General features: G+C 31.8%; 1 protein-coding gene and 1 pseudogene across 2 annotated transcripts in view; one reads left to right on the top strand and one right to left on the bottom strand.

The window, feature by feature from the left end:
- Window positions 1–667: 667 nt before the first annotated feature.
- LOC148626292 (uncharacterized) lies at window positions 668–9,332 on the bottom strand (annotated as a pseudogene). The gene is made up of 3 exons (XR_015920153.1): window positions 9,304–9,332; window positions 5,267–5,309; window positions 668–3,801 (listed from the first exon to the last, which is right to left on the bottom strand). The product of XR_015920153.1 is annotated as an uncharacterized LOC148626292 (transcript).
- Window positions 9,333–10,550: 1,218 nt separating this feature from the next.
- Window positions 10,551–26,640, top strand: part of LOC148626291 (rap guanine nucleotide exchange factor 4-like) — a 124,771-nt gene continuing 108,681 nt past the window's right edge. Inside the window, exons 1-2 of the mRNA XM_088570174.1 lie at window positions 10,551–10,659; window positions 16,713–16,853. The gene's annotated coding sequence lies outside the window, so the exon portion shown is untranslated. The remainder of the gene's footprint in view (window positions 10,660–16,712; window positions 16,854–26,640) is intronic.

The following is a 26,640-nucleotide window of genomic DNA, read 5'->3' as shown; positions in this document are numbered from 1 at the left end:
TTCCATTCCTGGTCTTTGTCCTTGGATTACATTCTTTTGATTTCCGCTAGAATCTTGGTTGCCTTGCAATTGATTACTCTTTTTTGAAGTTTAAAACTCTGTTAGAAATCCGAGCAAATCTAACCAATTGTGATATGTAAACACCATATAATATATAACAGGATGGTTAGAAGTGGACGTCACCATCTAAAAACGGTAGTTGACAAAAGATGGTACAGAAAATAAACAGTAAACACAGAAATATGCCTTGCCTGTTACACATGTTCAGTGGGCTATGACTGCGGTCATATACATATAAAAACCATAAATGTGGAACAACATAATCCTAATGCACCCTTATTATCATCGTCCTAGCAGGACTAACAGATAATGTAAATTCGGACAGACAGACAGACAGAAGGACTGACGAACAAAACTGGCATACCCCGAACTTCAGTTTAGGGGTATAAAAACTGTTTTCTACATCCTTAGGCCTCCTTGGAATGGGAAATGCCTTTAAATGCACTTTTAAACTCAAACTATTTTCAATTGCTGGGGTCGCCCATGACTCATTGGGTAAAGTGAGGTAAATGTAAGTGCAAAGTTGTTACATGTCAGACAAATATACAGAAAAGGTGAATGCATTATACAACCAAAATTGATTGTTTTGAGTACAATAAAAATAACATTTAAATGCAACAATGTCTTTATTGATAATCGGGTGTTCTTGGCAGATAAAATTAAACAAGATGTCGAAACCTACATCATGCTAAGAATACCCCCCCACTCAACAATTTGAATCAAAGCTGGGAAATGAACACAGTACAAATTATCACAAGAAAGCAATATACCATATATTTAAGTATTCCCTGCAATAGCAGCTGATTAGTCTGTTTCAAAAATTTACATCATGCAGATCTAAAAAAACTACAAAATAGATTGGTAAAATGGAGGTAGATTAGCAAAAAACCTGAAAAAAAGGGAGACATGGTACAAGTCATCATGAGAAAGTAATATACCAAATAACTAAGCATTCTCTCCTGTAGAAGCTGAGAAATCTGTTAGAAAAAAGTGTAATACACGGACAGACTGACAGACAGACAGACAGACAAGGTTATTGCAGTATATATGAAAAAACAAAATCATGAAGCATGTTCCACATCTATTAGCTGGAATGTCACACCTTGGTCTACAGATACATACATGTATGTACCTCATTTGCCATTTAGATTCAGCTACTGGCCTCAATAGAAAATTTATACATGTTAACAAGATTAAAATTAAGCAATGCCTTTATTGCAAATCAAATGTACAATCTGATATATAATTATGTATTGACGGAAGTCTTATCTGGTCTGCCGATACTTCATTGCTATTTAGCTTTAGCTTCAAGACTCAATATAAAATTCATACATGTTTACAAGTTCATAATTGACATTATTGCAACAATGTCTTTATTGCAAATCAAATGTATTCTTTATCGATACATGAAGTAAAATAAAACAATGAATAAATAAAAGTGAAATTAGAGTTCATACTAAACAAATCAAACATTCAACAAGATCACAAGGTCTTTTAAAACATCTCATTTGCTATTTAGCTTAAGCCCGAACTAGTGTAAGGTTTATTTAAATCTATGAAAATCCTCAATTCTGATGTTAAATAAGAATAATTCTTATAAGGAGATCATATTTGTAGATAATGTTGAGCTGAGTTTAATTTTGTCAAGTAAAGTTTTCTCAACCACTTGGATTTTTGTGATAAAGGAAATACTGTAAAAAATTATCAATTACGATATTAAAATGGAAATACACTCATGATACTAGTTAGCTTAGAAAAGAGTTGTATAAAAATACAACAATATCTTCATTGCTAATAACATGTATTCTCACTTAACAACATGATGATGAACACCAAGTGATGATATGTTTACACAATGTCCATCACCCAAAAGTTCTCGCTTAGGATGTTGTCAAATTCTGAATGGAAATTCATAAAGTTTTCATATATTTTGGATAACTTTAGTATATATCCGCATGTGTGAGCAATTGGCATCCTTTATAGACCCTGCATAACTGCAAATTCCACTTTAATACATCTACTTATTAATAGATCTGATCCAGTACAAAACCTTAAGAATTTTTTCAATGTTCCATCATCTAAGTTCTTCACATATTTCTTCAGGTAATTAGATACTTCTGATGATTGTGCATCCATTGGATCTGGAAACTGAAGGATCTGTACTACGTTTTTATTGGTTGGTTCTAACTGTCCATAAATATCATTTAGATCAATTGATTTTAATCTTGTGTAGTTATTAGCAAAAATATCCTTCCAACAATCTATCACTAACCTTGGTGATTGTAATATCTCTTTGTGGGATATTTCTTGCAGAATAACTTTAAAAGTGTTATTTTTTGGAATTTTCTTGTACTCATGACTGTCCAATGCCTCAATTAAGACATCCATGTCTATTTCTGAAAAGTTTGAACATGCTTTAACAAAAATTTCTTTGTCTGGTACAGATGCAAAATTATAAAAGTCATTCATAAGCTCTTCCATCTGAAAAGTTTCATGACCCAAAAGACATTGTGAAAGAAATGTTTTTGATATCTGAATAGGCCAGTATCCAGTTTTTCTGAACCCATATACCAATATACGTGCAACTGATTTCCATTCTTCTTCACCAAAGTCGTGGCGTAGTGTTGGAACTTTAACTGTTCTCTCAAGAGTACAGTTCTCATAAAACAACTGCCAAAACTCACTTAATAAGTCTCTTAATACACCACCTGAATCTTCTGCCTTTTCAGTTTCTCCATTTGGTAGAACTCTTGTAATTGATAGAGAATCGTCACATATTGCTGGATCTTTGAAATATCCAATCATCTCTACCAAGGACATTGCTCCACGATGAATTTGAATACTAGGAAAAAGGGTTGCTGCTTCATATGGCAAAGTACTGTCATTGTCATTTACAACTCCTTCATTTTCAAGGGCACCATCCAAATTAAAAACTATCTCAGGATCTACTTCTATGACAGATTCTCTATTTTCTGTTTCAGAATCAAAAATATATTCCGGTAAAGTTGGTGGAACATTAATTTCATAGAGTATACAATTTGCAGTTTCACTTGTTCCACTGCATGAAATATTAGGATCTGGTAAAGAGTCATCATCTGATAAATCTACTCTCTTTGATTGACCTTTATACACTGATTTCTCTTTGTTAAAATCTTTCGGCAGTTTTGATGTTGTGGCCAAATAAAATCTCAGAATATTAACACCAGTTTTTTTCATACCATTCTTCAGTGGTGTCATCACCTTCTATTACATCCTCTGAAAAATCACAAAGTTGGAATTCAAACTGGTCAGAAGATCCTAGTTTGTTTTTCCCTTCAGGGAAAAAAATGGCTTTAGCTTTTTCAACTAATTCTTTCTTTTTAAAGCATTTGGGAAGGTCAAACTTTCTTGTGCTGCCACAATTTTTTCTTTTTTACTTGCTTGAAAGTTTTATTACTTACATCAAAATTAATCCAACCAATTTCAACTTTCCTAGTTTGCTTTAAAGCATTTCTGTTTCCAAAGAGATGGGACTAAAGAGAGTAGGCTCTTCTTATTCTTCTGAATCACTCTTGTTTTTCTGTATGTTGAGTTTTCGACTCAAAGTTTTCATTAAAGATTTCTTTTCTTGTGCTGACCCCTTCAGCCCTCTCTTACAGAATTCTTTCAAAAGAAATTGGTCTCCAGCTAAAGGAATAAACTCTCTTTGAGTTTAAGGAATAAAGAACCACCAGAAATAGTTTGAAGTATATGCTGATCAATCTACAAGAAAACAACATTTATTTTTATCATTTTCAGCTAATAAATTCATAACATGAACTTGACAGTATCAAATTCATGATAAGTATATGTAAGCCCGAGATTTTCTGTATAAAAAAGAAATAGATCAGTTCAAAACAACAGCCAATCTACTTGCTCATTACTGACATAGTACAGAAAGAATTATATTATGGGCCTACTCACAAACGATAACCCCTGCATGCCTCATGCAACAAACGGTTGTTGCTTTGTTCAAATTGAACATTATTTTCCAAGGAGGAGTTGTGCTTATGAGGCCATCCTTTAATTTTGAACATCTAAAATGTCAGAGTTGAATTATCTCCCCTAAATGATATCAGAGAATAATTATTTTCCTTCATGCACATCAGCATATGATGTCCTTCCTTCATATTAAGTTTAATCAAATTTCATGCAGTGGTTAAAGAGGAGTTCCGCTTACAAGAAATGTGGACAGACAGACAGATAAACAGGGCAATATCTATATATCCCCCCATAATGACTGAAAAAGTCGAACTACATGTACATCTCCCTTCAATGATGTTCGAGCTCAATTATTTTTCTTCATGCACATCTCCATATGGTGTCCTTCGTTTGTGTATAGTTTAATAAAATCTGTGCAGTGGTTTTAGAGGAGTTGCGCTAACAAGAAATGTGGAGAGACAGACATATTGGGTGATTTATATATACCCCAAAAGTTTGCAGGGGTATAAAGAGACATACCGTGACTGTTCACTGTGCAATTGGGAACAAAAGATTGAGTGGATACTAAATAAAGTTTCATTTTCTGCATTCAAAATGGAAGACCATTTATGTTTTTTTAGCATTATGCAAAAGAAAGTTTGAATGTATCTTTTGAAATGTGAGGGTTTCAAAATTAGTTGTGATTACCACTACCACAGGAAAAAGGGTTGTCAGAAGGGCATTTTACCTCTGGGATCAACTTGTCCTTAACATACTAGACTAGACATATTGTGAGCCCGTAAGTGATATGTGAGAATAATTCAAAGTTTCATCAAAATCCATGAAGGGGTTTTTTAGAAGGAACTGCCCTTATGGCAATCTTTTCAATGGACAGACAGGGTAATTCCTATATACCCCCAAAATGTGTTTGCTGGGGGTATAACTATTCATGGGAAAAACATATATTCATCTATTTCTAGCACATTGCCCCTGCAAATGTTTATAACCATTTGAAGCTTCATAAAATTTAAGTAAACAAGGGTAAAAGCCATGAATACATGCATTATTTTAATTCGGAAGTGGATGTAATTTTTTTGGTAGATAAACCATGCTTTTCATATAGCTTATGATATGATAGTGGGAGCAATTAATTACTGGTGGTGGGCATAGTGGGAGAAAAGTGCAGAATTTAGAGGAGTAGAGGGAGTAGGGTGAAAAGGCCCAACTGTTCACCCCCTCATTACTATGGCACTTTATTTGCACTTACCAACTTATTATCATTCAAGACTTTAATTTGGTCATCAGTATAGCTAACGTTACCACAATACAATTTAGAGTATCATGTTTTACCTTTATAATAGCTTTTCGGTCATTATTCAGCATTTTCTAAACGTGACGTTTATATTTGGACTTACTGCCCTCACCCATTCTTATTCGAGAAGCAATTTTTCCCATAGCAAAAAAAAAAAAAAAAAAAAAAATCATTTCATAGAATTTAGCAATTGTAATGTCTTTATATGATGTCTAAAAAATCCAAAGGATGAAATTTTATTAATTTGTGCCATTTCTATTTTTTTTTTAATAAAGAAACTCGTTTATTTTGCGAAAATAAGTAACAGGGTTCTTTCTTGTGATCTTGAACTTAATGATATTCTAGACAAAAAAAAAATAAAGACAGTTCTGATTCTTTATCAAAAACATTTGGGTGGAGTGGAGCATGTTTATGAATGAAGCGGCTTTCAATTTGTGATGTGGTGATGCTTATGGAACTGTATTCTAAATATTATAGACCTATCATATACATTGTTCATGTTCAACTGATGTAAGCAGAAAAACATTAAATTCTAAAAGTCGATTGATCGGTGACTGTGGGGGATTTATGCATAATGCGGCTTTGAATTTGTTTATCAAGTGATGTTAATGCAACTATATACCAAGTATCATTGACCTAGCATAAGAGGTTCATGTTTAAATGAACTTATATCAGGCACTTGATTCTACAATTTTTTTCCATTAGCGATCCAGAGGGGGGGGGGCAATGTTTGGCCCTGTTTAGTGGGCCCCTCTTATGAAAATTTCTGGATCCGCAACTGATTAGTACTTATATATAAAGTAATATAAGTACTAATGGAAAAAACTAAAACGCCAGGATGTGAAATAAAGAGAAAACCTACGACAAAAATACATTTCATTTTGTAGGTCTTGTCGATATGGTACCAGTATTGTATTGCATATCCCTGAGCGGGTGTACGTCAAAACATGGATGCTATAAAAATATAGTGCATTTTCTTTTTGCCTCTCTACAAACTAATGTTTTGTCAAAAGATATGAACAATGACTTATAAAATAGAGCAAACATCACACTGTAAGATGAAGAACTTTTTTAAAAGAAAATCTAACATAATATCATAAAAATGTTCCACTGAAAAGGTTGGTTTGGTGAGTGCAAAACGAAAGTGAAAGTAGGGAAAATGGCTATTTATAGTTCAAGACTACGTGGACTCGCCCTATTTTCTTTGTGGGAAATTATTTTTTCACATGTCCTTAGAAATGCTACATAAGTGAAAGTTTTATTGAATCAATTTGCATATTTTTTTTAAAAATCCTAAAAATATGCACTTCACTATAGAAGTCTATGGAAAAATTAATACGATACTGAGACCATATGTACCAGATTTACAAGGGGTTAATAGTGACAAGGAAAAGAAACGCCCAATAAAATTGAATGTGGTTCACTATCCCCAAGTTGGGGACATTTAGCCGAGTTTTACCTCCCCGAGTTTCAATTTAATAATTACCCCACAAGTCATGAAGTAAATATGACCTGTTTTAATGAAATGAAGCTTATTAAACTTCTAACTGTTTCATACATAAGAAAAGTTCTAATTTGGAATAATAACTTAACTCTCTCGTAGTTTTCGAACAATTCCGGTTTAAATCATTTATTCAATAAATCTTACAAGTCCTCCTCTCAAAATGGGATACATGATATGGTCACCCCCTTTCAATATTTTATAAAACTAGAAGTTGTGTCTATGAGCCAAGCACGTGGAGCCAAGCATGCCTCCGATCGTTTTAACCAAGTCGCTCAAGCAGAAAATGTAGGTCAAGGTGACCTAATTCATAATAATCCTATTGTACTACGTGTAGCCGAGATCTATCTACTGATCAAGTATGGAGGCCAGAATATATACTTCCAAATTTCCCCGGCCATAATGATTTTTTTTTATTAAAAAGCTATGCCGAGTGTAGCATGATACCACAGAGAATATTGGGGGACCTATATGGACAGTAATTTGCCTTGGACACATGAAGAGAATTGTGGATTGTCTACGCATCTTTGTCACATGTAGTACATACTGTATTCTTTAATAAAAAAACATTGCATGATTTTTTTTCCCAAATCAGACAAAGAATCAAAAATTAAACTTTTGGTCATACATGTTGCACAACTCTGGCCTCTATAAGTTGGCATTACAACGATTTAAGATACATCAAATCCGTTGCCATATTACTGAAAGCCGTGGATTAAAGCTACATTTAGAGAAGAAATCATTCAATTCCAATGAAAAATGAAAATTCGGCCCCTTTGACCCTTAATTACCCAGAAACCATAAGAGCTATTAAAAATCTAATTAAAAACCAAGGCAGAGATTTTATTGAGGAACATAATGTTTTTTTTCAAAATCACACCAGAAATAAAAAAAAAATTGTATGTTTTTTTGGCCGTTGCCCACCTTTGCTGTGTGATATTCCATCTACGATTTATTCCCCAGTAACACTGTCACGTTTCGCCAGCTAGGTTTTAGTACGCTTTAATTTGCTACGTTTATTTGATCTTTTGTCATTTATAAGGGACAATAATTATTATACTGTTAAGCTGTTAAACACTTTTTCACATTTTTCTACGAACTTTTACTCTATGTTACGGATGATTCAGGTTTTTGTGTTAGGTGTCAAAACGTTTTGTCACGTATAATGTACATCTTACTCCGTTTCGCTAGGATTCAGTACGTTTGAAGTACGGTAAGGTGCGTTTCAAATACGTTTTAGTACGCTATGATACGCTTTAAAGTTCTGTACGTAGATTCTAGTACTGTCACGTGTCACCACGTTTTAACTTATAAATATCACTTGAAACGACATACATAACTCAATCTTTTTGGTGATATACTCATAAATCAGCAAAGCAAAAGCTCAAGTAACTAACTTTCAAATTTGCAATATACCATAATTGTTCATAATTACATTCCTCAGATTTACAAGGTTATTCTGTTATTATTCGGAGACCTATATTGACTAATCAGTAAAGATGAAGCATAAAATCAATCTTTATATTCAATCTTTGTTTATGCAAACACGAACCGAAATTGGCAAACCGTGCTCTTCTAGTTCACAATATTTTCTTCGTATTGCAGATTTATGCAACCAATGCTGAAAATTCTGTCAAACGTAGATTTTTACGTAGTAACAATGTCGTCAATGGTAAATGCGAAGGAAAACGCACGACAAGCGCAATAATACCTCTGCATAGTATAGCCTAAAATATGTATCATCTAACATAACATAATTTAACAAAACCTATCAGAACGTAACAACTTCGTACTCAAATGCAGTCACACCTTTGGACTACTGTTTTATTAGGCATTAATACACTTTTAGTACGCATTGATACATTTGCGATACCCTTTTCTAAGTTTTAGTACGTTTAAATTTTCGTACCGTTTGTTTTGTGCAGACCAATACAAACCGGACTGGTCACATATCAATCTACGTATAGCTACGTACATAGCCGTTTTAAGTACGGGTTGATTCCATTTGATACATATATTACCGTTTCACTATGTTTATATGAAAATGTAGTAAAACAGGATAGCCAAAATGTGACAGTGTGAGCTTTAATCTAATACAGGTCTTTAAATCACAGACCTATGTCGGTGACATTGATTTTTAAGGGTTTTTAGGGTATATGAAAGGTCCATACTTACCCAAATACATTATATATCCACATCTATGCACGTTTTTATCAATAACTAAACGCTTCTTCCAAATAAAACTCATTTAAAGCAATGTGATATGTAATTTGTTGAAAATAAACGCATGACTATATAATTTCATGAAATGTAGTTTTTCAGAGAACGACTGGGGGATAAAAAATGCTCTGTATGGTTACGAACTAGTCTACATTTTATAACATAAAGATATAAGTAGTATCATCTAGAGATATGCTATAGTCATTATGATACATACATGAATATTCTGCACTGGCATAATAACGCGTAAAAATATCGAAATATCATTTACATATCTTTCTTCTTTCCACCGGTCGCCATTGCTTCGTTTTCCGGAAATCCCGCGACAGTCCTGTATGTTATGTCGTTATTTCGACATATTATGTCGTAATTTCGACATAGCTATGTTGTAATTTCGACATAGTACGTCATAATTTCGACTTAGCTATGTCGTAATTTCGACATAGCTATGTCGTAATTTCGACATATTTATTTTTTCAAATGACCCTAACCGGCTTCCGTAATTACCCGACATATCAATATCCAAATAAAAAAGAGGAGGGTTGCAGGGTCAGAGGAAATTCGGATTAATTTACAGGGCGCCGAATGGGACTCATGCGGTTTTGTACTCAAAATTCAATAGACCCTTTTGTGTAATCTCTTTTGGGATTCAGTGTTCGTAGCTGTTTTCTGACTTCGGTCAAATCAGAAAACAGATCCGGAGACTGAATCCCAAAAGGGGTTACCTTTTGGCTTTTGTGGTAACTAAGTTGGTGAGCATGCACAATATACACTTTCGCGAGGTAGGACTTGGGTAGGACAAGAGATTTTTCCTCTCGGAAGTGTTTATTGAGCGAGCTCTACGCAGGCTCATCGACTAGCCCATCGTTAATACAAAAGGTCTATTTTGTACAGACAAAAGTGAGTTTTGTTCAATAAATATGAGTTCAGATTAACCAAATTTATAACATACTTCAAATTTTAATTTTGTCAAACAATGGACATAAGTTACTTTTGTCATGACAATATACATTTTTGTGTCACAAACTTAACTTTTGTTACCCAATTTGAATATTGGATGGTAACGATAGTCAATTTTGTATGCAAATTAGTTTAATTTGGAATCTGTGAACTAATTTGCATAGAAAACTGAGAAATATTACGACAAAATTAAATTTTGTCACAATATTCCACATTGTTTTCTCTCACAACAGAGGCCTTAGATATTCATTTGAATATCCAAAGGATTCTGTAAACCAATTTGCATATTAAATTAACTTTTGTATTAAATTTTCATTTCTGTCTCCACAAAAAATTAATTTTAATTACAAAATCACAGTATGCTAAGTAATAATCAACATTTTGCATACAATTTCAATTTTATCTTACAAAATTGACTTGTTTGATTTAATTTAATATCAGGTAACAAAAGTCAACTTTCTATGCAAATAAGTTAATATTTGCATACCTGTTTGTCAAAATTGAATTTTGTCTACAAAAATGAAGTTATCATAAAACAAGTTTGTATTACAGTTTTGTAAAACAAAAATGATTTTGTTAAGACAGAATTTAATTTTGTGTACACAAAATTTATTTTGATTACAAAAAGATTAAGTCCTATTCAGCCTCCTGTACAGATTATGTACATGTAAGACATAATACTATTCAGATGAAATCTTGTCCAGTGAAATTATTTCACATTAATTTTTTTCCAGAGGATATTATTTCATTATGAAAAAAATTCCACACCTATTAAACTGTTTCCACTATTTGAACAATGATATTTACTAGTCTATAGTTTATAATGAAAAAGCTAGAGGTATCCCTAATTGTACAAAGGATATTATTTCATATTACAGTATTAAATAATATCCAGAAAATAGTTCATAGAGTGAACAGAATTAATTATTGTACACAGGATCTTATTTCATACAATTACATGTAACAGTAAATAATATCCTGATTATAATTCACATTAATTTTGAAGAGTGAACAGAATTCATACTCTTGATAAAATGGATAACATTTTAAAAATTAAATAATATCTTGGATGAAAAACTATGTGTAAAACATCCAATGAAATATCATCCAGGATACTTACTAATATCTGAAAACATCCTGGATGAATATTAGTCTCTAAAAGCATCCTGGGTAACATGTCATATTATCCTTATCGTTAATACCTAACGCTGTGGACTCTTTTTACCCAACAACAAACCAAGTCCCACTTTTTTTATAGTACCCTTGAAGAAAACCATTTCAAACACTTAAACGTTTAATCATTTTAAGGTTGAGTAAGGAAACAATTTAATAGTCATGGAAAACATTAAACTATTATAAAATACCCCTGGATTAAATTTGATATTATTTTTCGGTGGAAAGTATTTCACAATGTTACAATTACACATTAGAGGAAATATGCATAGTGGAAATGGCCATGTAGTTTCAATTGATGATGTGTTGCAAGACAGGTTGCAGTACACTACATTTTAGTATACAGTATATACTATAGATGATTTAAGGAAGTATCCAAGCATAAAAAATGAGCATAATCAAAATCATGTGGTACTGGGGATCTAGCTTGACCGAGTTGTTATCTTTTCCTCAGACATATAATGTCCCTGTTTTCCCTAATCTTCCCACCATTTTTATACCGTTGGGGAAAAAGGGGGGGGGGATATTTAATTTTTTTTTACTCAGCCATTGACAGAAACAAAATACAGTATATGTATTGTACTTTACATTTTTATATTTTCAAATAATTTTTTTAACTTAGTAGTCCAAATACTATAAACCCAGAAATTTTCGCACCATCTTTTCTTAGCTGTTTCTATGATGAATATGTTTTAGCACAGTTCTGAATTCACAATTGTTCCTCAAATCATAGTATGATGTAGCTCGAAGAAAGTATTCAAAATAGTTTTTTGTATTACGGGTCTTACCACGAAAATAGCAAAAATAAAACTGCACAGAAAATTTCCAGGTTTACAGTAGTTATGGAGGTTAATTTTTATTTTGCTTTGTTACCTCAGTCATAGACCTGTAATTAAATGTCAGATTATAAAAACGACATGATTATCTGGTTTACTTCGGCTTCTGTTGAAAAAAATATATTTTGACATAAAATCTTAGCCCTCCCCCCTCGAGAAGAAAAAATGGGCTGTGCCTTATGATAGAAAATGCTGATAGAAAATGCATTTTCTTACCAAATTCATAAATTCATCAATGGGAACCTGTTATTTATAGTATTATAATAATGCACTATTTTGAATAACATCAGAAGAAACACTTTCTAAAACTCTTACAGATGACGTTGAATATATTTTACTCAGATAACATGTACACATTTCATTTTAAAAAGTATCTTGTAATATGAATTAGTCATTTCCTTAATATGTTTATATTTTCATTTGGTTATTTTTCTCATAACATGAACATACTGGAAGCCATGTAACACTGAATAACTTTCAAGATCTTTCAGTAGACAAATGAGTCAGGCACTTATATATGAATTGTGTTTGATCTACTTTTACTGATTTATTTATTTTAAACACATCTAATAAATATTTTAAGTCAACAGCAATTAATTATGGATGAGAATTTGTCTAAATCTGCAATTTGAAATATTGAAGGTTTAACTTAATCCTGATGAAATTTCAAATTCCAGTAAGTGAATGAATTTTTGCAAATTTTGTGAAGAATGAACTTAAAAACAACCAAAACATGTAAGTATAATGTATAAAACAAGGTATTAATTAAATTTGGAATTATTATAAAATTTGGAATTCCTGTTCATATGCATAGATATGTTCTATTTGTTAGTTTGTTAGATAATTAGAATTTTGAACAAATTTACTCAGTCACAAACCCAAAGTTCTTTACTTCATATTATGTACCTTGCTAACACAGTAACATACCTTATCTTGTACACACTCATTTCATTCTTGTGCTATTTACGTATGCAATGTCATGACTAACCTCCATTAGTCATGCCATCATGACTACCCCCCCTCCACCTTAATCATGCTGACTAACCCCATTAGCCATGCTGTCATGATTAACCCCCCTTAGTCATGCCATCATGACTTACCCCCTTAGTCTTGCCTTCATGACTAACCTGCCTTAGTCGTGCCATCATTAATTAATACATAAAAAAAAATGCTGCATAATTATCAAGACTATACAAAAATAACTCGATCTTGATGAATACAATATTTTTTCAGTTAACAATATACATCAAACTGTGTTCTCTACCAACTTTCAAATTTGTAGGACTTTTTTATGTGTTTGATCAAAAATGCATCAATGCTTCCAGGTTTTACTACATCATAAGCAATATATATATAAAATGTACAAAATGTGTGATTTTATTATGTTTCATTGTATTTATTTTTCACAAAAAATTGACAAAATTGGTTGTACATGTTACATGAAGGACATTGTAGAAACACAATAGACAATATTGTAACAGAACAGACAATTTTGAATGAAAATCCTTTCATACAGTCAAATTATCATTTAGACACACTTGATCTATAATTCACGTTTCTCTTGTTACTTTATTTGTCCATTCTGTTACTGACTAAACAAAAATTGTGCATTTTAATTTGTATTCATTAATTATGTTATTTTTTTCGTCAGTAGTAATTTAGTTTTCTTATTTTGATAATGTGATTTTCTAGGATTTATGAAATCTCAGAGAGTGGAAAAAATTGGATGATTGTTTGATATGTTACCAAATGGTGTCCATCATGTTACTGGAACTCTGTGAAATTGTATTTTAATACACTTATATGAAAAAAACAATTAATTTTCACACTTGTGTTTCAAACAAGAAATGTAACCTTAAAACATTGTTAAATTTGCTCTAAAATTTTTTTTTTCTTTTAGTGAACTAGCCTTAATGTTAACTTGCTATAACCTAAGCTATTTTTTATTTTCCATCATGTCAATAAATTGTTTATTTTTCAAATAAAACAACAAACATTACTTGTAGGACAACCAATTTTGTTACTTTTAAATCTTTATATCAAGTCAAGTATGAACATATCACATTATTTATTTCTGTCAAATGTGTAAGAAGTATTAACACTTCACATTAGAAAAGCTACTGATATAAATAGGAACTAATTGTTTTACATATTGCCCCTAACATTGATCTTTTTTGAAAATCAACTATATATGTCAGTTTACTTCATTTCGTAAAAAAAAGAAGTTAATTTAGAAGAATAGAAAAACCCCAAAAACGGATTTTCGCCTCAGTGAGGTACAAAAAGTGACAAGTAAACACAAAAATGCTTCAGTTTATTTTTGGAGACAAAATGATTCATAACTGGGAGGTATAAAGGTACCTGAAAATCATATTTTGGCTGATAAGTGGGGGTGCACAGGGGGGCCCATGTACTTTGAGGATTGATAGAAAAATCCATGAATGAAGCAGACATAAATGACCGGTTTGCCGCAAAATACTGTTTGTAGCTTAAAGTGTATCTATCATTTATTTTGGAATAAAGTTGGTAAACAAGAAGTAAAAATGCAACAGATCAGAAATCGCATCCCAGAGGATATGGAACCCCTTACTGAAGTGTTGCATACAAATTTGGTAACTATTAGTACTACTAAGTATCTAGTGGCTGTAATTTATACATGCAGATGTTGAGAAAAATGTTACAAAAGTATTTTCCACACCTGCCCGCCAGACCAACATTCTCCATTCTATATGCCAATTTGCACAAGTGCAACTTGGCCAAAAATGAATGTTGGTTTGTAATTTACTTCAATGGTCAAAATAAACTATGCATAGAAATCAATACAAATGACTCTGATCAGTTCATTATTGAGTTGATTTGTTAGGGAAATCTGAACACAGTTTTCTGAGTCATCCACTTTTGATACTTTTGTTTTACCTGACACTATTCTTACTGGGGTGTAGAGTAGTGAGTGAGTATGTGAAGGGGATGAGGGGCACAGGGTAGGCATGGTGTCTATTTTGTGATGTCCTGGATCAGATTGTCCTTAAATGTTGTTGGATGGGGGATTTAGCTCATGGTTTAATGTAGTAAGTTTCTTTGATCAGACACATAACCAGCACTAGCTAATAATAGTTAATACTATGTACAAATTGATTTTATAACAGTCATAACAAATATCCATATGTACATTTGTACAGGTCCAGAATAGTGCAAGAATTTTAACTACATAATGTTGCAATCCGTGGTATAATACTATTCCAAAAACATGTTTCAAAGGCTCTGATCCTTGACAACTGGGATTAACTTAAATACCAATCAAGTAAGATAATTATGTTACTATTTAGAAAATAACAGCTTTATTTCCATCTTGCCACCTTAGTAAAACCTGTTAAGATCTGTTAATTGCTCTTTGGCATGAAACCTTAATTTATCACTTTTCTTGACCAACATGTAAAAATTAAAATGTCCAAATCCTGATACTTATTGTCTAGAAACTGCTAAATGTTTTGAAACTGTGGGAGAGTAAAAAGTCATAAAATGATATCAATAAGTATAAATATTTCATAAATTAACATAGCAATATGCAGTCAACAAATCAGAAACAAAGGGAGACTATTTTCATGATTTCTCTGTAATGCAAGATTTAAAAATAAAATATTTTGCACAGGTGATATGCTTCCCCTTGTTCATATTAAAAATTCTCTGAATTTTTGCTTATTACATGTTTTAAATACGTAATAAAATAATCTGAACTTATGGGAAAATGGTATAACATGTAGTGCATTTAACTTCACATTTAAACTAAATATAAATGCAATGTCTACTGGAAAATACTACCAATAATTATTTGTCTTAATTCTGTTCAGGTAAATAATGGTCAAATATACACTGTCACTATGTCTGTCTGTAAATGTTTCTATATAAACAGCTGAATGTGCATCCTTCTGCACTACAAATACTCCTGTGAATTTTCTTTCAGAATGGCTATTTTGAAATGTCAGTTGTGAAATTCTGGTGATGACTGAAGCCTTTAACACTGAGTTGGCTGTCCTCTCTAGCACCATGAGGCCTGCCTTCTATAGCACCATGAGTTGCAGGACAATCAATTCTGACCAAATACTCTTCGTCTTAAATTAAGAAATCTATTTATTCAGATCAAAATTGTTTTCTCCCGACAACCTGCTAATCTCCCTTATGTAGATCTGCGATGGATCCTTTATCATAAGGTCAATAAATATGGGAAAGTTTTCTTATTCCATGTATAGGAGGATACATGGATACTAGGAAACATTTGCCTCATTTTGATTGTGGTACTGCTGAACTTGTACCAAGTATTTGGTAAAATTCTTTTCTCATGTACAGTCCTGCTACATGTTACTCTGAAAAAATATCTCATACTGTTGCTTCCCATACACGGATGGAAAGCTATGTGAATCATAACCAAGCAATAAACATGTTAAGCTTCCTATGTACAATCCCGCTACATGGATATTTTGCGCAGATGATGCCATGATGAGTTTAACGTTACTCTGTGCTGCCCGTATCATAGCCTCTTATTTCCTTATTTCTCTTCATTCTTCAAGATTCTTTAATAAATAAAATTGTTGTGAGACTTTTCATATAATTATATAAGTAAATGGTTTTGTTCCAGTCAGTTATGAAATATTACATTGACATCCGTAGATGACAATTTTGTGAGAAATTGATTGTCTCCTATTTCTGTATGTAGGTTGTGTGTCAACTAATGAAGTTACCAGCTTTACCAGAACAATCAATATATTTTTGTTGTGGATTTAACACAAGACTTTGATATAACGTAATCTGTGTAAGATGTATATGAGAAATAACCCTGAGAAACAAAGATTATAAGGTAAGACTTAGAGTGATATATTTCTGTTATTTCCAAAACATAATACAAAGTCCCTTGTTCATAGTACATTGATATTGTGAACTTAGCTGTGAATTTCCTTTACAAATATTTTACTGTAGTTGAAGTTGAGTGGATATTGAGGTTATTTCAATCTAAACTATTGATTTATGGATTTCTGTTCGTGTCAACAAATCACTGTCTTTTGGTGCTACTTTCAATAATCTCATCTTCTTGATTTTAATTTGATTACTATTTGACTGGTTGTGTAATATTATACATGTACTACCTGCAGTTGAGGTTGGTTAACTAGATTACCACACGAAGGACGAATATCACCTGAGACTCAACTACAGGCAATATGTGTTATATTATACTGATGATAATAAAGTTTGTATAAGATAAATTCTCATTTTTATCCTGAGGGGAGCCTGGGATTTGATTTTGGATAAGAATTTTTTTCAGAGCAAGCAAAAAATTTTTATAATATTTCAGCAGCAACCAAAATCAATATTTTATTTGAAAATCTGCCTTGTTAAGTAATAGGGTATATATAGAAACATTTTATTTTCCAATGGATGAATAAAATTTGTTCCCAATAATTTGGAACATTTAAATTATTTCAAAAAGATCCCCAGTTCCTTGCTAATAAAATGTTTGGTGCCTAAACAATCTGATCATGATGCATGGTTCTTAAATAGAAACTGGAGGAACAATCTTGCTCCTCTTTATATACATGTAACTGATGTGTCTTCTTTGCAACCTGATTTCCTTATTAGCAACTTGGTGGGTGTTTGTAGAAAAGCAGAGGACGCTTACCCTACCGGTGCACCTGGTCCATGCTCCCAATTTTTAGTGGAGTCTTGAGTTGCTCATTTACTTTTGTTACTTCGTATGTATTTTTTTATACGGCTGTCAAAGATGTATAATGGTATACCATTGTCTGTCCGTCATCCACACTTCAGACAATAACTCAAAAATGCTTTCACCAACTTTTATGAAACTTTGGTGAATTGTTCATATCTATTGACATAAGCTCCCTTTTGATTTTTATATATTTCAGATTTTTCGTTTCCGTGTTATGAATTTTTTTCCTTAAAAAAGGGGGGATTTTCAAGTTTTCGGACAATAACTCAAAAACACTTTTACCAACTTTTATGAAACTTCAGCGAATTGTTCATGTCTATTGACATAAGTTCCCATTCAATTTTTATAAATTTCAGATTTTTTGTTTCGGTGTTTTTAAACTTAAAATTTTCGCACAATTACTCAGAAAACTTTCACTAGCTTTTATGAAACTTTGGTGAATTGTTCATATCTATTGAAGTGAGCTCCCTTCCGATTTGTATAAATGTCAAATTTTACATTTCTGTTATGAAGTTTTACTCTTTTAAAAAGGCCGGAAACGGCCAATGAAATTTTATTCGTTGAAAAATCGTTTAAAACGGACCATTTGTTATGATAATTGACTAATAAATATAAAATGTACTTGGTAACCTTGTCAGAAAAGTGCACTTAAAGCGCAGCTGTTTATTGGTTTTTTTTTATGTACCTTGTGTGTCTCAGTTTTTCATTTTCTGATTTTCACTAGAATCTTGGTTCCCTAGATTACTCTTACAAAAAATACCAGTACTGTTAATTTTTTCATTTACATATTATTTTCCATTTTTAACAAATTACCATCTGCTGTTTTTGCTTTTGGGCGGAAGTATGGAAAAATGTACAACAGAAAGGATAAAACAAATTTTCAGTTTGGGCAGGTGGTATTCATGTTCAAGTATACTCAAGTATCCTGAACTTGCTGAGGAAGGGTGGTATACTTGTTCATAAGGTAGGGTGGTATACTAGAATAATTCATCTTGTAAATGTATAATTTTATATGAAGTATAATATAAAGCAGTAAATATACTTTATTCTGTGGAATCAATATAAGTACTATGGTGTACAGAAAAAATAGATTATTTGCATTTAAGAAGGTAGTGATTATATATTCACTACCAACATCACCATTTTCATACAGTGAATGGGTCCTATATTTTACAATATATCTATATATTCCTCCATGCACAGTGTTCTGAGATTTTTGAAAATTTTAGGTTTCCATGAGAAAATTTGTTTCCCAAATTTGGACCTTATTAAAATACTACCATCACTTTGCCACTATCCTCATTGTCATCCTTGTTGGTGTTAAGCGTTTTATGAAAGTCCACCCAGATACCACTCAATGGGTTAATTGTAACTAAATTTTAGCACAAGCATTTTATAATATATGAGGATAATGCTGATTGAGCATATGACATATGGTGAGCAGAGTTTAAGGGTATAGGAATCACCCTGTCTGTCAGTTTGCCTTGCAATTACTTGTGAATGCAACTGTTCCTAAATCTCGAAATGAATTTTGACAAGTTTTACAGGATGATTGGTCATTGTATGTACAGTAGAAGTGCATGCATGAAGAAGGAAAACTATTGTCAGAGATAATCAAACTTAATGAGTTTTACATGTTAAAACCCTGTAAGTGCAACTCCCCATAAACTGCTCAAGAGATTTTGATGAAATTTATAAGAAGGTCCAGCATTATATGATTTATGTATATATTCATGAAAGAATAAAATGATTGTAAAGGGATTGCAAAGGGAGATAATCCAACTTAAAAAGTTTTACATGTTAAAACCTAGTACATGCCACTCTTAAATCATGATGAAATTTTATAACTGTACAAAGGTTTTACATCACATGTTTGTGTGAATGAAGAATTACTAGTATAATCAATGTAAGAGGTATCTCAAGTGAGAAAAACCATCTTAATGGTTGTTCAAACCTTGTAAGCACAACTCCCAAACTACTCAAGAGAAGAAATTTTATAGGGAGGTTGGGCATCAAATGTAGATGTGTGTATAAGTATTGTGAATTCAGTGTAAATATAGCAGCTATCTAGGTAATTACCATCCCCTCCACTCCTATAAAAAAGAATCAACTCTCCAAAATATTTAAGCACCCTTAAATATCACAATTTTCTAATTGTTATGACATGGTAGCTATTTTGAAAAAAATGAGGATTTTGAAATCCATTTGGAACCCCCAGAAATCATGCAAGTCCAAGCAGGGATGGGATATATGTAAATTTCATAGGCTGCTGGCTTATTGCCTGCATCATTTCAGCCCGGAAATAAATTTTTTATAAGTCATTTCTGTTTTTAATGCGAGTATGGTGCAATGGGGTGATCTCTGCAGTAAAAAAATATTATTATTGTCTCATTACTTCAGGGTAAATTAGCCACCATTTATGTAGTACCAATAACACATTGAACTTAGACCTACAATGTATGCATTGAAGCCCTTTACATCATTTTAAATAATAACTGGCAACAGGATACTGAGTGCAATTGTATGTTACCATAACATAAGACACCAAAGTAACAATACAGGAACGGGCTTAAAATATAAAAATATAAAAACCCTTGTAACACACTGACTAAACGTCTCAATAGGAGCTATGACAGGGATTTGTATTTGTGCAAAAGAAACTAATTAAATAATATAATGACTATAAAACTCAATTAGCAGAGTAGAAAAGCATCCAGCCAAATATCTTAGGGGGGCATGAACATAGCCATGATGAAACTGATTACAACTAAAACATATCCTGTCTGAACAAAAAATGGACTAAATGAATATGCAAAAATTCTTCCGTACTCTGTGTGTACATGTTATATTTATAGCATGGTCTTACAAATTATTCAAATAGACTTTGAGTACAGTGGGACAGAAGTATAATTGGATAATGAGGAAGGCAGTGCTATAAATGATATGTGACATGAATTGACCACACCCATTAGTCAATGATAGACCAATGAGATATATACTGGCAGGGGTAGCTCCTGCTCTTGTTCCGTGCAGAGTCATTTTCGTTAGAGGAGGAGTTATTTCTGCTATTGATGTTGGATATTGCATGGCTGTTTTCCAGTTGAGTTCTTTGGGAACATGTGACCTTTCATGCAGTATCATACAAGATTTCTAGTTAGAGCACACTTGGTCTTCCTCTCATATTTATTTGGGAAAAAGAATAAAGGAAAAATCTCAATTCATGTACCAGTAATTCAAAAGTAGTCAAAATATACCTGAAAATGTATACTTTAAAAATGTATTGTCATGTACTATAAATGGGTGTGCTATGATTTGCATGAGTGAGTTAAAACATTATTTATGCAGTCAGTAATCCGGGTGTCACACTGTCCTGAAATGGACACCAGATGGACTAATTATGATGGAAATGTTTAAGTTCAGATAATAATACAACAGAGCTATTTGGTGAAGACATCTGAATGAGTTTTGTAGACTCCAGTTCAACTTCCTGAGTGATTGCTAATCTTAGACATGACAAAAAACTGTTTAGGCCAGTAGGGGGCAATTAATTGATGCATTTATTGCCCATTGTAAGCCTATCATGGCTGTCATGGAGCTAAAGCATTTTCTCAGTAAGTCCCACAGATTTTGACAGTAATAATATAAACAAAATATCTTGATGCTGCTTTCCACGAGAGAATTATAGGCTACATGCTCTACAGTGCTATGTAATAAATGACGAATGTAAGAATTTAATGTACTCCCTCACAATCTTATTAAACAGAGATCTCCACCCTCCCCAACCACAACAGCTGCATGACATACAGTACCATTATGCTAAGGTCATCACTGTTTTACTATCAACATTATGAACTCGTTGCTTGTTATGTTGTGGCCATCTACAGCAAGAGAACAGATTTTTTTTACAATGTCATAGCTGGGGTATGAGTTTTTGGACCCTCAATTTTTGACCTAGGTCCTTTTAAATTTCATTTACCCAGGTCCAAGACCTTCAACTAAAGGAGTAGAGTCATGAATAGCCAAAATCTGCTTTATCACAGTTTTTGCAAAACTATTTTTGCCTATAAATTTTGTTTCATAGCAAAATATCAAAAGAATCCAGTTAAAAAATATAAAAATACAGGACCTATGGAGTCATTAAAGTAAAATTTGCTATATGGAAAATTAAGAACATCAAACTTTATTAAAGAATCTGATTTTGCAAATAAATTTGGTGAATAGTTGGGTTCTTGTCTTTATGCATTGTTATTGAGATAAGGATACAAGGGATAGAAACCCTTCAACAAATAATAATTGAAAATAGGCTAGTAATTCTTGTCACATGCAATGTGAAGAGGTAAAGAATGTACATCTTTTGGTTATACACTATTAATCATTCATTTACCAGCAAAAAATGTCCTAGTTCTTATGTATACCTATTAACAAGTATCTAGAGTGCACAAAAATTGTAACACCAACCAGGAGAATACATTTAAAAAATGAGAAGGACTGGTCTATGAAAGACAGTTCATGTCAAAAACTCAATAAACCAACATGTTAAAGGCAGGCATCTTTAAGGCAATGACTGATATAACTTTTGCTTTAATTGAATTTAATACCAATATGTCAAATTTAAGTTGAAACTTTCAAAGTTAGGTGGCCAAATGTGTCATATCTATTTCATTTTACATGTTAAAACTTCAAAAGCAGTATTTGAAAATCTTTTGAACAGTACATAATAAAGGAGCATTTAATGTGTAAAAATTACATTTAACACATTTAAATCATTATGAAATGTTTGCATTGCAGTCAACGCTTTTAAGTTGTATTTAACATGTTAAACTAGCCTTTTACACATTAAAGTTATATGTTATATGTTAAAGTTGTATTCATTGTGTTAAAAATGCATGCTATGCATAGTAAATAATTATTAAATATTTGTATTGCAGTTAATTTGTTAAAGTAGAAGTTAACATGTTTAAGTTGTATTTTACATGTTATGATTGTTACTAAATATTTGTATTGCAATTAACGTGTTTAAGTTGTATTTAATGCATTATACTTGCATTTAAAACATTAAAGGCATTTTTATGACACATTAGGTCAATGAGACCCTTATTTTAACATGATATTTTTTTTAATTTTCAACTATGGGAAAGAAGTCAACTCATTCAGCTACAGTTTTAAAATCCTTTTATTCTAATGCATTCAAATGTGAGTATAATGTGTAAAACATGGACTTTAAATTGCATTAAATCAACATATAACACCTTAAAAATTAACACTTTATATAATTAGTTAATTGGTTTTTGACATGAACAGCCTTTCATACCAGATTCCTGATCTTGCTCAGATGTAACATTTATTGAATAATGTGTTGATTGTAGTCAAAGTCCTATAAAAGGTGCTCTATACATTACAGGACCAGAACTTTTTAACATTTAGAATAAATCCTGCTTTGTACTAGTTCAAAATGCTGATTGATATTTTGATTGTGCTAGCTCATAAATCCAACAGTCCTCATTAAGGTTTGTCTCTCCACTTAGACTCCAAACCCACCAGTCTTCACTCAAAACTTATGGGAAGGTAGTAGTGGAATCAGCCGATATTTGGCAATTCTCGGATTGTAATCTACATGTATCTTGTGTAAAAATGTTCTCAGCATACCTGGTTTTGCTTAGGACAATAACTGTGCAATTAGTATGCATGTTCATTACACATCACACTTTCAAAATGGAACTTTGATTACACCATGAAAATATCATTGATAAGTGTAGCTGAATACAACAAATCTCATTCAGCATAAGGTCATGAAACGTTACATTTTCTCATTAAATATAACACTGGAGAAAAAAAAGTTTAAAAATAAGATAATTAAAAGGAAAATCATAAAGGATAATAAATTGCATTCTTATAAGATAATATGAAATGATCTGTTTTGAAAGGAATCTTTCAGATACCATATTTTTGTTTTAACACATCTGGAGGATAAATTTTGCCTGTTTAAAGAATGTCAGAATAGTTAATTTTGTAATTTGCCCCATTCTCTGACCATCATAATTTTATTTTTTATCAGTTGAGAAATGCAAGAAGAATAAATTTTATTCAGATTTACTTTTGTCTGAGGATGCAGCCACATCAACAATTTGAAAAATAGAGCAAAACAGTGAAAAAATAGCTGAGTCACATATTGTGGGAATTAATTAGCACCTGCAAAGACATCTTAACAAATGGGTTCTATATACAAAATTTTAAACTTTGAACTTGATACTTGATGGCACTGTTAGAGTACTACTCTATGTAATTAGATGTATCTAAAGACTTCAGACTGATATGGCTTTTCGTAGCTCTACTCCTTTATTGACACTTTGTCTATGACATTTGATTTTTCTCAAGGGGATCATTTGATATTTGAAACTTAAAAAGTCTATGACCTTCCAGTCTATAAAGTAAATTTAAACCCTGTAATGGTATACATTGTACCTCTTTTCTGTTCACCCAGATTTTACCTTCAATGGTCAATATGGCAGGTGTTTCTACAAAAGCATAGGATATTGTTTATAATTACAGGTACACCTGGTCAACACTCCCAGTTTTAGTGGGTTAATCTTTAGTTTCTGTCTTTAATCTATAGATAATTGTGTTATCAAGTGTTAGTCCCTAGAATCAGGCAGTGGGTGAAAGATGTATGAAAAAAACCCCGACTATTTTGAATGTTTTAATTGGACTATCTGCACTATCAGAATCAAGGAAAAAAGACAAGACTTTCCATATCATTTTGGTAAATTGAGTTATAATGTCATTGAAATGTCAGGAAAATAAACATTTTAAGGGCAGATAACTCTATTGAAAACCTCATTTTTCTAACATTCTTTTGTAAAATTTCTGAGCTAATCCAGTGATGCAAAGATAAATTATGGTCTTTCATCCTTGAGTAAAATTATATTGTCAGATCAGTGGAATTAACAGATCTTTTGCCTAATTTGTGTTATTTATTTGTGTTATTTATTTGTGTTTTGTTATGCTTATAGTAGGCAGTATCCTCAATAATGATTTCTTAAAAATTGTACAGTATTTTTTTGCTTAAGATTAGCTTGTAGATGAAAATGCACAGTTTTTAATAACAGAAGTTAATTAATTATTGTGTTTAAGCAGGAACTGTCTCTGTTATGTATTTTGTATCAGTCTCACTAATGTGTATTTTGTATCTGTCTCTGTAACATATTTTGTGTATGTCACTGTAATGTATTCTGTATCTGTCTCTGTACTGTACCTGTCTTTGTAATGTATTTTGTCTCTGTCTCTATAGTGTGTATTTTGTTTCTGTCTCTGTAGTGTGTATTTTGTATCCGTCTCTGTAGTGTATTTTGTATCTGTCTCTGTAATGTGTATTTTGTGTCAATCTGTTTTGTATCCGTCTCTGTGATAAATATTTTGTTTCTATCTCTGTTTTGTATCTGTCTCTGTAATGTACTTTGTATCTATCTCTGTAATATGTATTTTATATCTGTCTCTGTAATGTATTTTGTTTCTGTCTTTGTAATGTATTTTGTATTTGTCTCTGTAATATGTATTTTGTTTCTGTCTCTGTAATTTGTATTTTGTATTTGTCTCTGTAATGTATATTTTGTTTCTGTCTCTGTAATGTGTATTTTGTATCTGTCTCTGTAGTGTATTTTGTATCTGTCTCTGTAATGTGTATTTTGTGTCAATCTCTGTAGTGTGTATTTTGTGTCAATCTGTTTTGTATCCGTCTCTGTGATAAATATTTTGTTTCTATCTCTGTTTTGTATCTGTCTCTGATATGTATTTTGTATTTGTCTCTGTAATGTATTTTGTATTATCTCTGTAATATGTATTTTATATCTGTCTCTGTAATGTATTTTGTTTCTGTCTTTGTAGTGTATTTTGTATTTGTCTCTGTAATGTGTATTTTGTGTCAATCTCTGTTTTGTATCTGTTTCTGTGATGTATATTTTGTTTCTATCTCTGTTTTGTATCTGGTCCGTAATGTATTTTGTATTTGTCTCTGTAATGTATTTTGTATCTATCTCTGTAATATGTATTTTATATCTGTCTCTGTAATGTATTTTGTTTCTGTCTTTGTAATGTATTTTGTATTTGTCTCTGTAATGTATATTTTGTATCTGTCTCTGTATTATGTATTTTGTATCCGTCTCTGTAATGTGTATTTTGTATCTGTCTCTGTAATGTGTATTTTATATCTGTCTCTGTAATGTGTATTTTGTATTTGTCTCTGTAATGTGTATTTTGTATCTGTCTCTGTTTAATAAGTTCTAATTATTACCTAGTATTGTCACTTATTACAGATTTTGTGGTGATCGTTTGGACATGGGAGGAAAACTGCCCTGGAACACATTATAATTTCACCTCTGTAGTAAACCTAATATTTTGGGGATTTGAAAAAAAGTTATAAAACTGTTGTTCTATGAACTTTTACTCAAGCACTGGGGAAATGTGAAAGTCAATCTTTTCCCAAATAAATTAAAGAAGTATTTCCACTTTAACTTTCGTTTTAACTCATAAAAACTTACTTCTCAGAAGTTTATTTTTATGTGTTATATTTTACTCCCTGAACAGGAGGTCTATGATTCTTATGGTGGGTATTTTTCTTAATAATATATTTTTTTTAAAAATTGTATTTATTTGCTCGAAAAAATAGAAGAAACTGAATTGTTTTAATTAAGGAAATATACAAAATGTACTAGACTGGTAACCATAACCTTAAGTCTGCACTGGACTTTCCTTTAAACAGTTTATGTTGTGCTTAATTTATTCCATTGAAAGTTTCAAATTAAGGCTCATAATGATCTCATGTACATACTGTGGTGTTATTTGATAAAATACATACTAAACTACAATATTTTTAGCAAATAGGCCTGCAAAATATACCTAATTTCTTGCTAAAGAATACATTTAAGAA

Source organism: Perna viridis, chromosome 2 (assembly GCF_037379345.1).
Source record: "Perna viridis isolate PV_CMFRI_1.1 ecotype Kerala chromosome 2, ASM3737934v1, whole genome shotgun sequence".
Classification (NCBI taxonomy): domain Eukaryota; kingdom Metazoa; phylum Mollusca; class Bivalvia; order Mytilida; family Mytilidae; genus Perna; species Perna viridis.
The sequence above is the reverse complement of the archived record's forward strand: the minus strand, read 5'-3'. Positions and strand labels throughout refer to the sequence as shown.